Consider the following 16,754-nt stretch of genomic DNA (forward strand, 5'->3'; position numbering starts at 1 on the left):
GCTGCATCTGATTGGCTGGGACAACACGGTTATCCAAACAGAAAACAATGCCAAAACTGTAACCAACCAGGCTGTGTAAAAGTTAAGAGAGGAATGTTTTTGTCGCACTTGCATTGCAGGGTATGGGGAAACCAAAGATCACCTGAATGGCATGTGATCCATTCATGGGGCTTTTTCAGATCAGGAGATAAAGGCGGTTGGAGAGGCTGCAGAGTGCAGAAAAGAAGAATGCACACACACGCTACGCATGGCCACTTTGCAACAATAAGGTAAACTCAACCAGCTCACACTGAAATTATTCAGAAATTGTGAAGTGCCCTGAGAAAGAGGCGGAAACACCTCTTTTGCATAGGAATATTTTTTTAAAATAAATTAGAGAATAGCTTTCGGCACAGCACTAATGTCATATTCTGCACACCACCAAATTCAATTTGATAATGAAATAAAGGACTAGGAAAGGGCTTTGGCAGTGATCCAGTCCTCTGCTCAACACAGAATCTTCAGTGTACCAGAGAACTAAAACTGCAGTTCTGTGGCTTCAGGCAGGAACATTCCCAACAACTGAAACAAATTCCATTAAGAATTTGTAATCTTTAAAATGAAACAGTCCCAAAGTCCTTCTGCTTTTCTAGAATTATGCTAAGCAGTGTCTGCTTCATCCATTCAATGGATTGGATAGAGAAGATATACTTTAAAGAGCACTGTTGATTAGCATGGACCTAAGGACCTTGGAGTCAGATCTAGCAACCCTATTGACCTGTAGCAACTGGAGGTTTAGGCAAATTATTCACCACAAAGGAAAGACACCACATAACTTTATTGATGCAAATGTTCAGAAACATAGAACCTCTGCATCTTGTTTGCTCTGGTTCATTTTGTAGTATCTGTATTCCCATACAGGCTTGTTGCAGTCTGGCAATGATTCCCCCAGGCAGCAATTCATTGTGGCAGAAGGCTCATCAACTGATGGCTGGTTTTCAAGAGTGGAAGGAGATGCTGGCATGCAATACCAGTTGTACAAGCTCCAGTAAATGTCATCCGTGGCCTTGTCATGACATGGCAGAATTGCCATATCAAATCCCCCCCCCCAAATAAGGGATGCTGCAGAGCTGAGATGTTTCCTCGACAGAATTTTGAGCTATATATAGCCTTCTGAAATGAGAGACATCCATCATATTGTACCAGGCAATGCTGTTCTGGATTAAGAGACAATCCCCATTAAAATGAGAGATGTCCTTAAATCGAAGGGACATCTGGCATCTCTATGATATGCAACTACACAGCAGGGGGAATGAATTGAAATCATCAGACTGGGGAGCAACAAAACTTGCTTTATATCAGGCCCCCTTGAAGCACTACCAAAAAGGATATCCACAGAAACTATGCACTCCGTTAGCAATTGGGCATCATTCTTTTTAGTATGCCCCTCCATCATTCTTTTTAGTATGCCCCTCCAATAAAGTCACCTCAACTGCAGTATTTACTTAGGACTTTAATAATCGTTCATTCTGTAGAGTTCCAAATTCAGTTTTGTGACTTAGGACTTCAGCTGTGTGCCCCCAATTACACTTAGTAAAATGAATATCCCCTTTCCTGTGATGAATGAGTCATTCTCACTCAGGTACAGCTTTCTGCTTACTGGCACTTAGTGTTCAAATGTCACCTTCATGTCCTGCCATGTTTGACTGACTCTTCAAATGGGAAGCCAGTGCTTCCTTTTTAATCATCCCTACTGGGAAAGAAAAGTATTGGTATTTATAGCTAGGATACTTTGCACCACAAATAGAAAGGTTCTCTTATCCACCTTGCAGCAATGGCTTGGATCCCAAGATTCTGTGAACAGAATTCGACTCTCAGAAAGGACACTACATCTCTGTTTGATATGCAGAAATGATTTGTGCCTCTTCTTGCAGCCTCTTCCACTGACTGAAGCTCTGCCTTGCAGAATTGGGAGAGCCTCTACCGGGGGAAGGAGAGTCAGCAAAAAACAACAACAATCTCCCTTTTTTCTATTGATCCATTGCTGGACAGAAAACCTTTCCATTCATTCACACCATTCCATTCTGTTCTAAACTGCAGGAGAAGCTGCATTTCCCCCCTTTTCAGTTAAACATCTTTGCATGTTTAAACTACCTTTAATCAACCACATTGCTGTATTCAACGGTTAGGGTGAGATATTTTATTGCCGATTCATTGTTCCATTTTCTCTCATTACATTCGCATCGACTTTTTGATAAGGCATTAGGAAGTCATATAGCACACAATTACTTGTTTATATAAATACTTATATACAAGGGGAAGTCAGAGAATGAAAGAATTGTAGAGCTGAAAGGGACCCGAAGGGTCATGTAGCACAACCTCTGCTTAAAAACCTGCAAGGAAGGAGAGTCCACAACCTCCTAAGCATGGGTATAATTAAACATAAATGTATTATGTCTTATATATAGGATCATGTATATATTGTTATTTTATGGGGTAAGTCAGTTAATGTACTATATACATAATAGTATTAAGATTAAGGATTATTGTTAGGGGAGCAGGCTTTAGTTGTGGGGCAATCTCATATTTGTATTGATTTGTATTTATGGGGGGGGCAGCTGCCCCCTGCCCCCCCCTGGCTATGCCCACGCTCTTGAGGGAGTCCATTGCACTGTCAAACAACTCTTACCATCAGAAAGTTCTTCCTGACATTTAGTCAGAATCTCCTTTCTTGCAGCTTGAAACCATTGGTTCGGGTTTTACCCTCCAGAGCAAAAAGTGGGTGTGACCAGAGGCAAAAGTAGATGGAGCAACATACGTGACGGATGTTAGCTATGCAAGAGTCAGATTCTTCTATCCACCTGCCCCCCACTTCAAACTAGACAAGCAAGATCTATTATCACAATTAAGAACACACTGCAGCCAAGCAAAAGCATTCAGAGAGGGCATGGAGCAGGGCCAGTGAGACATGTACTATGAAAGAGGGATTCTCAGAGCTGATCCTGTCATTGGACAGAATGAGGCTGCCATGTCAAGAGGTAGATACTGGATACATGTAAGGCCCAGAAGTTTAACTCAGTCAATATATATATGTTTAACTCCTGCAATATAAAAGCCCTAGTCTTTATTGAAAGATCAAGTTCTAGGTTCATAAGTTAAAGAAGCTGGAAGGCGGTGAGCGTTCAGTGAGAAAGACTAATGCTTTATTGATCCGTTATATATTGTATCTTGCTGACTGGAGTTTTTCTATTGCCATCTAACTCTGTTTTCTTAACCTATACCTTGGGTTATATGTTTTTATGTTTTGTTTTGGGTTTATTTTTAAAATTTAGTCCATTGCTGTACTCCCACTCCCACCCGTCTACATTTGCTACATTTCTTGGCATGTTCCTTTAAGGAAACTCAATAAATACAGTTTTCTTTTCAAAAAGAAGTTCAGCAATCAAAACACCAGATTATTTTGTATTTACTATGTGCTGGCTACAACAGAGTTGGCTAAACCATTATAATCAGGAAACCCGCCTGATCACAAAATACTTTGCTATAAAACAGTGCAATGAGGTCTTTAGGTAAAGGGTCTTGCATTAAGGTGTAGCTTCCATTTTATATTTGCATGTTTAAGCTTTACATTTTCATGTTTACATTTATCAGGCGAATGAACTGTTTCATAGGTAATGCATTACAAACTGACCTAGAATTCTCTGACCGCATTCACAACTCACTTTAAACTGGGGTCAGCAAACTTTTTCAGCAGGGGGCCAGTCCACTGTCCCTCAGACCTTGTGTAGGGCTGGACTATATTTTGAAAAGAAAAAAAGAGAGAAAGAATTCCTATGCCCCACAAATAACCCAGAGATGCATTTTAAATAAAAGGACACATTCTACTCATGTAAAAACATGCTGATTCCCGGACCGTCCGTGGGCTGGATTTAGTTTGCCAACCCATGCTTTAAGCTATAGTTTAGTTTAAAGGTTTTAAGGCAAACATATAGCATCCTGGTGCATGGAGCAAAAATTATGGCTGTTTCACTCCTCCTAACTTCTGAAGCTGTTGCACTGCTGGAGTGGTAAACTAATAACAAACCTCCTGAATTATTTGTGGAGAGACAAAACTATGACCTTGGATTTGGACAAAATGCTAAGCCAAACTATGGTTTAGCTCCTGGTACTATGGCAGCAGTTGTAGCAGCAGAGAATTGAAGTAGCTCTTAATTTTGCTCTATGGGCCAGTGTGCTGTATATATGCTTTTAAACCATAGTTAAGCTTAACTATGGTTTAAAGTAACATGTGAAGCAGGCCTCTCCCTCTGTAAGCTGGTACCATAGTGCCAATGCTGGTTTGCAGTCTGCTCTGTTCTACTTCATCTGATGCAAATGTGAGAAGGATTTGATGGTAATGTAATGTAACGTAATGTAACAGCAATGGAATTTCAGTAGCTGCCCTGTTAAACTTACTGGTACACTTTATTTATTAAGCAAGATTTTGTCACATGACCCTGCATGCGGGTAATACAAGACTCAGTGCTGTTTATAATGTTACACACCATCCCAGTCTCTGAGTGGTGTGAAATTCCAGGGGTACCAGGTGTGTTTACCAGGGGCTGTGTTTCCTTTTGGAACAAAGAGGCACAGCGGAGTCTGTGGTGTCTTTATGATATATGGTTTAGTCACACATATTACAACTGCATGTGATAGCAACACAAGATACCAATCCCCACTGCTCTCTTCAAGTGCTGCTTCTAATTGTAGTTTGGTAGCACATAAAATGAATGGAGAAATTAGTAGCATTTATAGAACACCTTTCAATAAGATCAAGATGCCTATGAGGCACATTCATATTAAGAAACTAGCCATTTCTAGGCATTGCATTGATCAGGGGTGTGACTTTAAATTTTTGTATGAATTGGAGCAAATCTATGGGAAACTATCTGAAATATGGAGCATAATGAGTGAACGAAACTGAAGGGAAATATGTGCCTATTCCATTTTGCCTCTTGGCCATATTTTAACTGGGGTTTTCTTTATTGCTATCTATTCATGCCTTATTTTGTTGCTTTTAGGCTTTTCTCTCTTTTGGGGTCATTGCTATTGTTTCACATTATTTGTTTTTAGCTTGTTTCAAATTACAGAAAATGCAGGATATACAAGTTCTAAATAAATGAAGAACTGAATGAATAAATGCACAAACCTCTGCTGAGTTCTATACAGTTCCAACATTTTGCTTTGAGCATAAACATAGATCTTAATTTGTCATCTTACATTTCACTACAGAGACTCATGAAACAGATGACGTTAATTGGCTCTTAAAGCTCATTAGCAGCACAAACGTGCCATGGTTTTGTGTGATCTCACTAATATTTTGCTGCATAAAAACATAGAGAATCAGGGTGATACTGTATATATTATGAAGGCATCAAGTTCTGTCCTTCTATTAACAGAAGGCTGTTTGATCCCATAGAGGCTTTCATGAATGGGAGGAAGAGGAAAGTGGCATTTGCAAATTTGCCCTACTCCTGAAGCCCTACACCCAAGCCACTCTGATGTTCTCTCATGGGGGGTCATTGGGGACTGCTGAACTTGCAAGTAAGCAAGCTCCTCCACTTACATTCCTACAGGGCCGGCCCACCCATGAGGCAAGGTGAGGTGACTGCCTCAAGCAGCAGAGTCTACAGGGGCAGTAGATCCTGATGTGGATCTTGTTCCTGACATAGCTTCTCACTCACACCTTCTTCCTTGGTGGGGAGTTGGCAGAGGGTACACCATTTTGTTTTTCACTTCAGGCCTCAAAATTTATTGGGCCGCCCCTGCATTTGTGGAAACCTCTGCTGGATATAAGAGCTCTCCATGAACAGCACAAAACCACCGGGTATGACTCAATGCTTCTAAAGCGCATTAATACTTGATGGTGGTAGTGAGATGTCCATAAAGGGGTGGGAATGTGGCTATTATCTGAGTCAGTGGGTCAACACTATCTCTCCAGCCTGCTGCTTTTTTTAAAATCTAACAGAGATTGTTTGAAGCTTCAATTGAAATATCTGCTTTTGGAAAAAAAAATAGTTCAGGTTATTCAGTGTTTGGGTTCTGATCCTGTAAATGACACTTAGCAGGAAAAACTTTACCCTGCTTGATTTCTGCATTGATGCCCCAACCTTGATCAAATGCAGCTCCATGAAGGTGAAAATATCTGAGAACTCAGACAAAAACCTGTGCATATCTTATTCACCTCCTACGTCTCCCAACATTGTTGTACTGTTTACTGGAAATGAGCAGATAAAACGTGGCCTTTCACCCTGTAAAATGAGATGCGTCTGATGGGACAGTTGTTTGTATCTCCATGGTCTGCTTTTAATATCCAGTTCCAAAATTGACCCTTTCTGTTATCATTGCACAGACAAAGTAAATAAGGCACAAATCAAAGAAACCCCAGATAAAGGATGATGAATTAACATTCAAAGGCATGAAAGGACTTACCATTTGATATTATTTAATATTTCTCCTCCTTGATACAAAGCTATTTCCTCCACAGGATATATTAATAAGGAGACCCATGATAAGAACCAGCACAGCGCCAGAGAAACCTTTCAGTGCAGTTTATAAATCATATTGCAGTGTTTGGGGAGCCCCTAAGTGTACCAGATTGAAAGCCTATAATGCATTAGAAGCCTTTCAGTTTTATTCATTTAATGGCCGTACTCGATCTGCTGTGAGGGAAAAGACGCAAAGCACAAACTTTCCCCACTTCGTGGCATGCATTTGTAAGAGCTGTTACTGTGCAGTTTTACTGGGCTATTTGGGCCTAGAGGACATGCAATGCATCACACACAATTCAATACTAGTAGTAGCAGTAGTAGTAGTAGTAATAATAATAATAATAATAATAATAATAATAATAATAATAATAATAAATTTTAAAAAGCTAGAAAATATGTGACCCATCTATACTGTGGGAAAACTTTCAGCAGATATATACTCCTAGTTATTTGGAATGGGATTTTTGTGTGCAGATGATATAACACTCCTGTACTTTTGAGTTTTCTACATACCAAAGTTTGCCGGAAAAATGCAGGAATGAATAGTCTGAAACACAAGAAGTGAGTGATAAGATGAAAACACACAACCTGGATACATCACCCCCCCCTACACACACACACACACACACACACACACACACACACACACACCATTTTGCTTTATGCTGCATTTCTACCATCTTAGGGCTTTCCTTCCCCCAAACTATACTATTGGCCTCTTCAAAGGAATGAAATACTTTATCTTCCTGACAGAACTAATTGACTGGAAAATTACATAAACCCCTCAGCAGATGTTCTTTCCCACATTGTTTGGGAATTTATCCCCATTATAGAGTGCTTCTAAGCTCCGAATCAAGGTGAACTGGGAATATCAGAACACATGAAGGTATATACATATTCTGGCATGCATGAGGGAACAATAATTCTCATATCACATTGCCCAGACCTGCCTCCCATGCTCAGTTAACACTGCCACACTATCGTCTGCTGCTGGGATTAAATTCTGGCACCACACAACTATGTGGACCACTTTCCATTGACCTTAATAGCTCTAGAATTCCATCTCTGATCCCCTTCCCCCCTTTTATTAAAGACATTTCAGTCAAAGTGATCAGCCTATCTAAAATGCAAATCAGCTCCAGGCAAACCTTCCCACTTTTAACAGGGGGGAAAAGTCCCAGCCCAATCCCAGACCTCTATAAATTCACTTTGTCATAATGAATGGGTCTCAGAGTTAAAGCTGTCAGGCAACAAACAAGAGGAAAAATAAACCAATTCGAGCTTCCTATTCCCTGCACTGTATTTCTAGCTGTATAGCATACTAATCTGTGCAAATCAGCTGGCATCTTCAAAATTATAATGCACATCAGTGAGTTAAGCATCTGTATAACAATAAGATTTGTCATCCATCATTCAGGGAACAGCATAAGGCAGCTTACTGTCACTTAGTGCCAACTGACATCTATCTAGATTGTCTGCCTGCCCATTTGACATTAGAAGCTTGTTGTAATCTCTGATCCATTTCTTTATTTTTCCCCCTTGATTTTTTTTAAGGCTCAGGCGAAACATTCATGATGTTTGTGGGTGAAAATAAGATAAAGTAACCCAGGCAGCACATAATGAAGAACCATTGGCTAGAGTGTAATTATCTCTAAATGAGATACTTAGGCTACTGTGCCATGAGTGTTCATAATTTTAAATATGCATTAATTACTAATAATTCTAAATAATTGTTTTAATATAACAAGAGAGCCATTTCCTCATTCTCTGTGCAAAGGCATCAAATATATACATCGGTTGCGAGAGAGGAGAAAGAAAGAAAGAAAGAAAGAAAGAAAGAAAGAAAGAAAGAAAGAAAGAAAGAAAGAAAGTCAAGGTAACCAACAAACCAATAAATCAACGCAAAATCCACCCCAAGCTCCAATTATTTGACTAGAATGTCTTTTATAATTGAAGTGGTTGGTAGTCTCCTTGCTGCTAATTAAAGCTCCTCTTCTCTAGGAGAAAAAAAGCAACTCAAGGTTGGACATTCAGAGCTGTAGCCACCTAAGTTCTACTCAGAGTAAATCCATTGAAAGCAATGCCCATAAATTTCACTGGGTCTACTCTGAGTTTATATGACTAACATTGGATACAACTGTTGGCTTGTTACTTTAAACATTTTACAGGAAATGACTAGAAATAAGGACACGTTTGTATATATAGATAGTATGCCCTATACAGTAGGGCAAAGCAGCATTCATAAAATGTGGTCTATTTCCATAAAATGTAGGACTAATGCTTCTCTCAAACTTTACCATTTATGAATCTGCCCACCCAGGAGAGGTCCAAGCTTGATTGTGGTTACCATAAAAGCCCATTACTGGGATAGTTAATGATAAATAGGGTGACTGCTTTGTCAGAACAATACTTAAAAACAGAAAATACATCACCTAAAAAGGAGGGCAAAAGAGGACACACATTTGAGTAAAATTTATCTATGCTAATTTGCATGTCCCCTTCATGGATCACTGTCTTGCCATGGCGAAGGGGCTTGAATAACTCAGAGAAGCTATGAGCTATGCTGTGCAGGGCCACCCAAGATGGACAGGTCATAGTGGAGAGTTTTGACCAAATGTGATCCACCTGGAGCAGGAACCGGCAAGCCACTGCAGTATTCCTGCCAAGAAAACTCCATGGACAAAGACAGCCTGGCGTGCTCTGGTCCATGGGGTCATGAAGAGTCGGACATGACGAAACGACTAAACAACAACAACAACAACAAATTTGCATGTATAGATGCACATTTAGAAATTGTTGCTATAATTTAAATAGAAATACAATATACCTCATCATATTGCTGAGGAATTGAGCACGTAATCTGTATGCCTGGTCTGTCTGCTGTTGAGGTTCTGACTGTTGATGAGTAACTTCAAGGCCACTTCTCTTCCCTTTTTATGATTCTTTAAACTTTACTTAGACCAGACAGCCTTTGTAACAGAAAACTCTGTAAATCTTGACACATTGCTCAGATAGGGTTACCAGATTTTTTTCAATGAATCCGGAGACACTTTTCAACTTCAATGGATTTTGTATGGGGACTGATTTGTAAATCTGGGGACTGTCCCCGGGAAACGGGGACATCTGGTAACCTTAAGCTAAGAGTAACATGTAGTAACATAGCAAAATAAAAAAGCAAAATTTTGAAAGGTTCAGTGATGAACCACATCTTTTCTGTAAATATGCTGCTGTTAGATAAACTAAGAAGCAAACTGAACTGCTGAAAGGTGTGACCTCCTCAGAGGGCCTAACTACATGTTCCATGGTAGACCTTTGATTGGATAATTGTCTTTTAAAAGCAGCCACGAGAGACCTCAATTTGGCTCAAGGACATGCCAGAGGGTAAGGAGGTACAACCGTTTTCCCCATGCCTCAGGGGCAGGCACGCCAACTAGTCAGGCTAAGGGGTCTTGAGCCCCTCCCAAAAATTTCAAGGAGGTGGCTACTCCCCAAGTCCTGTGGAAATGTCATGTGGGGAGAAGGAGGCTGAACGCAAAGCCCAGTGGTCACACTCCGCTTCTCTGTGCCCGCCGCCTGCATAACACATCAGCACACTATGCGGCATGTGTGATGTTGGCACACTGCATGGCGTGCATACATGATGTCAGCATTCCATGTGGTGTGGTCCCCCTCAATCGCAGGGGCAAGTTGGCTCGTCTGCTCAGGGGTCTCTGCTGAAGATTCCCTGCCCCTCAAATAGTTATAATTAGCCATGAAGATAAATACATGGAGGCACAACAGCAAGTGCTTTGTTAACACCCCATCTTCCTTGTGCTTTAGCCCTGATGCAAATCAGGACCCCCTGCAGCTGTTTTTAGAAGAACTCAAGTATCATCCATCTAGTTTGTACCTCAATCCCTTTTTTACCTTCAGCGGATCCATGCTGTTTTCACTGTCTGCTAGCTGTACTCAAAATAACTAAATTAGTATATGACTCTTTTTTTGTGGGGGGCTTTAAGCTACATCAGAAGTAGTCTAGAGAAAAAGCATACGTAGTTTATGCTTAATATTATGCCAAATTATTATGCTTCATAAAAAGTTCTCTTTTATTATTTTAATAGTGAATGCCCTGGTGGCTAGAAGATAATATGCTAATCATATTAATAATGTAATTTACCTCCATTTTTCTTCCAACACAAGCCATCAATAAATCAGTTTTGAGTAACTTCTAATGCCGAGAGATGGGTCAAAATTTGTGGTATCTGTAGCTGCATACTGGTTATTTATTATAGAACACATTCTGCATGCTGCATAGGAAATGAATTGCATTAGCTATTTTAAAAACACACATTATAGTCAAGCATATATTCAGACTTCAGTAGGCTTTTATTTTAAGATATTAAAAATAAAATTTCATAACACTGTGGTATCACTTCCAACATATTGCATACTAGGTGAATTTCCAAACTGGCCATTTATCTTTTACTTTTTTTGTAGCCTGTATCAGGGGTAGCCAACATGGGGCCCACTATATGTTGTTGGACTCTTCGGCCAGCATGGGCAATGGTCAGGGATGAAGGAACTTTAATCCAACCATTTTTGGAGGGTGCCATGTTGGGCATCCTTGGTGTATATCATTGATCTTCAACTGATGGACAGGGCCCACAAATGTCTTGTGTCGTGAACTGAATATAGCTTATATCTGTTGCACTGCCAGGTTTATATTTAAAGTTTATATTTTAAGGCTATAAAGAGAAAGACCATAGTCCAGCACTGTCTCTTCAGACTGGCAGCAGTTCTCTAGTGCAGGAGAGAAAACAGAAAATGGGATTCACACAGCCTTTGAAAAGTATGTTTTATACATTATACATCAAGCAGGGCTCATAATGCAGGTTGAGGCTAAAGTTGATTTCTAGATCATATGAACAAGTTGAAAACTACTAGTCTAGGTAATCTCTAAAGACGATGTTAACTGTAGCCAGTACATCAGCAGTGTACAGGCAATCCAGTTTTCTGCTTTCAATTTCCCCCCTATCTGCTCCTGTGCAGCAGTGCACTTAAAATGCCCCTGGTGGCTTAATAGCTTGGCTTGACTGTAGGTTTCAGCACAACAAATTGCAGTGGCATCCTGTGGGACATCTGGTGTATCAGCAACCTTTTTAGCTAACATGCTGAGAATGAAATCCACGATTTACTCACGGGGGCAGCAGTCGCAACAACCATGTTTTATTCATGAAATGGAATAATATCCCTCCTTGCAGACAAACACAAACACTCATACCCCGAGGGCTGATTTGTACTCATAGCCCACTGGTACAACACATATTCTTGGGGGATTGTGGGGTCCTGTGCACTGGAGGCAGGCAAATGTTGTCCCCATCTTCAAAAGGAGGGAGAGGGGAGAAGATCGAGGTAACTACTGACCAATCAGCTTGACATTGATACTAGAAAAGGTCCTAGAACAGATAATTAAACGATCGCTCTTGCTGTGATTACTCTAAGAACCACCACGGATTTCTCAAAAACAATTCATGCCAGACACATCTTATTTGTTATAGAGTTACAAGCTTGGTGGATCAGGGGAATGCCTTGGACATAGTGTATCGAGTTGTCGTGAAGTAGGAAATGGGCACGAGAGGAGAGAAATATTAGTTGTGCACTTCACATCTGAAGTGATATGTATGATCATCTGAAGCCATACCCACCTGGGATCTGCAAATTATCTTAGCTGCACCACTGATCGAGACTGAAACAGAAACGTGTTCTAAATCAGTAATTTCTTTTTCTTGTATGGTACAAGTTTAGCATTGTGTAAAGTTGTTCCAGTTCATCTCTGTTTCAGCAGCTGCTTGAAACCAGCTCTGTCTGGTTTGTGTCAGCAAACAGAAGATTATGACAATAGTGATGAGCCGAATACAACAGAAAAACAGAAGAGAATGGAACAGGAGAGAGTGGCAGAACAATGTAAACAATGATTCTAAAGCATGTTGTCAATTAAATAATCCATAAACTCTCAACAGCAAATATGCAGGCCTTATTATTTATTTGTATTGAGGAAGCTGGAAAACACGAATAATCAGATTGGAGCATCCCCATTTACCCAGTAAACACCGAGCAGGACAACATGAATGTGCTTGCATGTTAATCCCACAGTTTTCCTAGTTCCTAAACCCTTTTAATATAAAAAATGAGGATTTCTGTCAGAAGTGCTTGACAGCAGTGAACCAAAGCACACCTTGATAATAAATAACAGGATTTGTTCAAAAAACCCCCAAAACAAAACCATTTTCAGACTCTGTAACATTGCTCAGATTTTCATAAAGTGCATACGGTGTCTGAAAAAGATCAGCTCTCTATAGGTAACCTAACCTATCAATTACTTAGTCAGCCTTGGCGAGATGTGTGCTCTGTGCATTACATATGAAAAGTATCTGAGAAGGTGAGATCAGTGTGTAATTATCTAGTGCTGCTACTGTATATTCTGGCAGATATCTAGTAGTTAGGCAAATGCCCATGGGTAGGTTGCCACCCCGTGTTTCCCAAAGTAACATGAGGCAGCCTCAAATATTTCCAGCTGTTTTCACTTTTGCTGCTCTCTGTTTTCCCCTCTCTCCCCCCTCCTCCTTTTTTTTATCTCTTAGCTACAACCAATAAAACCTCTCTGAAAAGACAAAGACATCCGGCACCTTGGAGAGTGGAAAGATTTATTCTGCAGGTTCCAAACATAGGGATTTGAAATGATTCATATTCATTTTGGTTTGACTACATTTGAATGATTCAAAATTGATTATTAGGCCTCTAGACAAATGGCTGAGAAAATCTGGCAAATATAGTTTTAGTGAATAGTCCATTGTTTGCATTTTCTAACAAGGAATGAAGAGTTGCCTTTTTTTGGATTTGACTAGCGGTCCATGTGATAGCTATTTTAATTAAGAAAGTGATTAGTACCCCTGAACTTCAAAGAGACAGAAACAAACTCAGTATTAAAAATGAAAAGTGGGGGCCAGAGTAGAAAGCAACAGTGCATGTCCAGCCCCACTTGGAAACGCTTCTCTTCAGGTCTCCCCAGCCAGGGTTTGGGAGCATCGGAAGAAGTGGCAATGATGCCACTACTGGGAGGTCAGCTCTGGTCTTTTGACTTCCTACTCTCTTCTTGCCCTTTTCACTTCCTGTTTGCTTTCCATTTTGCTTGAAGTTACAGCAGCATCTGGATCCAAAGCAGCAACCATTCTGCAGGTAATTTTGGATGCTTGGCACATTCTGAATGTTCTGTCTAAAAGCAGATTTGCAGCTTCCGAAAGTCTTTTTTTTTTTTTTTGCATCTCTCTCCCCCCCCCTTCTCTAATGCTAATCACAAGTCAATCTCTTATGATAGAGGTTGCTAGCTGCTCACAGTTGCAGCTCTGACTGTTCAACTTCAGCTCTGTAAAAAAATCTTCAAATCACTTGCCTTTCCTCTTAATATTCTCGTGAAATGTCTCTTCAAGTTCACTTTTCTTTGGTATATAATAGCCCCAGACCCCCAAATTCATGACCTTATTTGCCAATGACAAATAGGGGGCAGGGGATGGGACACTTTGATGATCTTAGGTGGGGCAGTAAAATGGTTGAAATGATTTCCAGGAGTGTTTGCTTACCACTGAAGTTTTGGCCATTTCCTTTCTTTTCCTTAAGTTAAAACAGGGTTGGGTCATCGTAGGCAACATCCGGTGTGAGACAGGTAAAGGTGTGGCAGCCAGCACTTCGAAGCCAGTTTGCAAGTAGCTTGCATTGAGACCATTTGCACATGGACTTAGAATGATGTTTTTCAGAGCTTATCAGCTGATTGGCATTGAAAGGCATCAGCTTTGAAGTGTGTTTGGAAGCAGCTTCAAAACAAACCACTTGCAATCAGACTTCTAAGGCAATATCTCTCAATGCCTATCAGCAGATGAGCACCAAGAGGCATCACTACTGAAGCAGTTTGTGTTGAAACTGCTTGAAGATGGACTTTGAAGGTGAGCCCCTTTCATGTTGTCACTTGATGGCATACAAAGGTCGGGTGATTGATAGGTGGCTAGCCCCACCCTCCTGTTAAAATCGGCCTGCGGTGGGCAGGAAGGTAGGATCTGGCCCGGCAACCACATCCAGTTCCCTGATTCAAAATATATTACTTGCTGCAGTGACAGCTCTTTCCTCCCTCCTTTCGTATAAGTCCTATTCAGGCTTTCAGCAGAATATGTCTGGGCTTAAAGTGGGCAGGGGTCGTGGATATGCATGCTGCGCTCTGACCCCCAAATCCCTGTTTGTTCTGTCCCCATCTCATCCTTTTCTGCACCGAGGACAAAGGTTTGGAAGGAGATTCAAACTGCATTCTGCTGAACATGGTTAGAACCCTCTCTTAGTTTGGGAATGCTGATTCTCAACCAACTCAATGAAAAATCCCCCTTCAGACATGTGAAAGTTAAGAAAGGAGGAACAGGAACAGCATGTATGAGGATGCTTGAGGGCAGTGGCAGCAAGTGTACCTGCACCCACTGCCTAGTTTGACCTCTAATGCATTATTCTGAATGCCTGAAGAAGGCTTTACTTTTTCAAAATATATTCTGTAATGACAGTGGTAGCAGCAGCAGCTACAACTACTATGCTCATCCCAGGGTCAGCCTAAGTCATTTTCCCTGGTGAAGGACAGGGCAGCTTTCATATTCCAAGCTCTAGGCTGGCAGCTAGATCTTACTTCAACACTGATGTTGTCACAGAATTCTCCGCTGACAGCCCAGGGCAATCTGCACAGCACTCACAGTTTTGCCCTACAGCACCACTCATTACCACCCAGCATCTGCTGCCTGAGGCAGCCCCTCCATTCTGCAAAATGGTAGGGCCGCCTTTGGTTCTTCCTTCCTAGAATGCCCCTGGAATAATGTTAATTATATGGCACTAGCATCCGAGCGTGTAAGTGAATTTGGAACATGGTGGTTGGAACTATGTTCCAGCTTTGCTGGCCACAGGTAGTGTTTAAGGAAGGAAGGAAAGACAGGCAGACACTCACTAAGGCAGGTATAGGCAAACTCAGCCCTCCAGATGTTTTGAGACTACAATTCCCATCATCCTTGACCACTGGTCCTGTTAGCTAGGGATGATGGAAGTTGTAGTTCCAAAACATCTGGAGAGCCAAGTTTGCCTATGCCTGCACTAAGGAGATAGCATATTCAACCACAGTAGAAATCAGCTGCCAAAAGAAGTCATTGCTGCTGCCATATGAATAGTTTCATCTTCCTTCCTGAAATTATGCTGCTAATTTGGGAACAACCCCAAAACCCCTAGATGAACCATTGATAAGATGAACCATATCATAAGTGAGTGTCTAATTTTCATGTTATTATGAATGCCATTATTTCTGGCCCTGCAATACCCAAGAATACAGTTCTGTTCATTTCTACTTGTTTTCACCATAACCAGCTGCCTCCCAATATATATATCTCACAGTCTTTCACAGGATGCAGCAGCATTATCTGACAGCACTAGCTCTTTCAGGCCCTTCACATTTTCCATCTGTGCAGTTCCCTCTGTTCCTCACAGCGAGAGGCCTGCCTTTGAATCAACTTCTCTTTGGAACCCCACTCCTGGTGCCATGTGAGGCTCTGCTTCACTTAAACAGATTAAACTTTAACTTAAACTGGCTTTAGGATAACAAACCGTCTCTGATCACCATTTTCTAGCTGGAACCAGTTCTGTGTGGTAATATAAGTTGTTCTTCTTAAAACGACAGTATACTATCCCAACAGCTACCACCAAGGATGCAAATCAGGTCTTTGCTGTTTATAGTTTTGTGTGAAAGGTGCTGCTTGGGTCTCGCTTGATTTGGGATGATTTTGACCATGCAATTAAACTCCTCAGGTGGAGAATAGTTGACTGGCTTTGACCTGCCGCTGTCTTAAACCAACATGTAATGATTACTTTGATTGTGGTTTATGTTTTATTTTTTTAAACTTGTGTAAGGCACTTTGCGTGTCTATCAACAGAAAAGTTGAGGGAAAATAATAAGTCAAAGGCACTTTGATCCAGTTGATTCTGCAAATTTTGCACCAACATAATAGAAGGTTCTATTTCTGTGCCTGAATATGAGGCAATACTTGAAAAGGCAAATATGGATAGCTTTGACCTTGAGCTCTTAAGCAAATCAGCTGCGTGAAAGATGAACTCTGACACCTCTTCTAGGCAATATAAAGTTTCATAGAACTCGGTAACAAGGAAGCCATTTTTAAGCATGCATGTTAAGATTTAGGC

This window comes from Podarcis liolepis, assembly GCF_965112155.1.
Source record: "Podarcis liolepis genome assembly, chromosome: 3".
In the NCBI taxonomy this organism is placed as follows: Eukaryota; Metazoa; Chordata; class Lepidosauria; order Squamata; family Lacertidae; genus Podarcis; species Podarcis liolepis.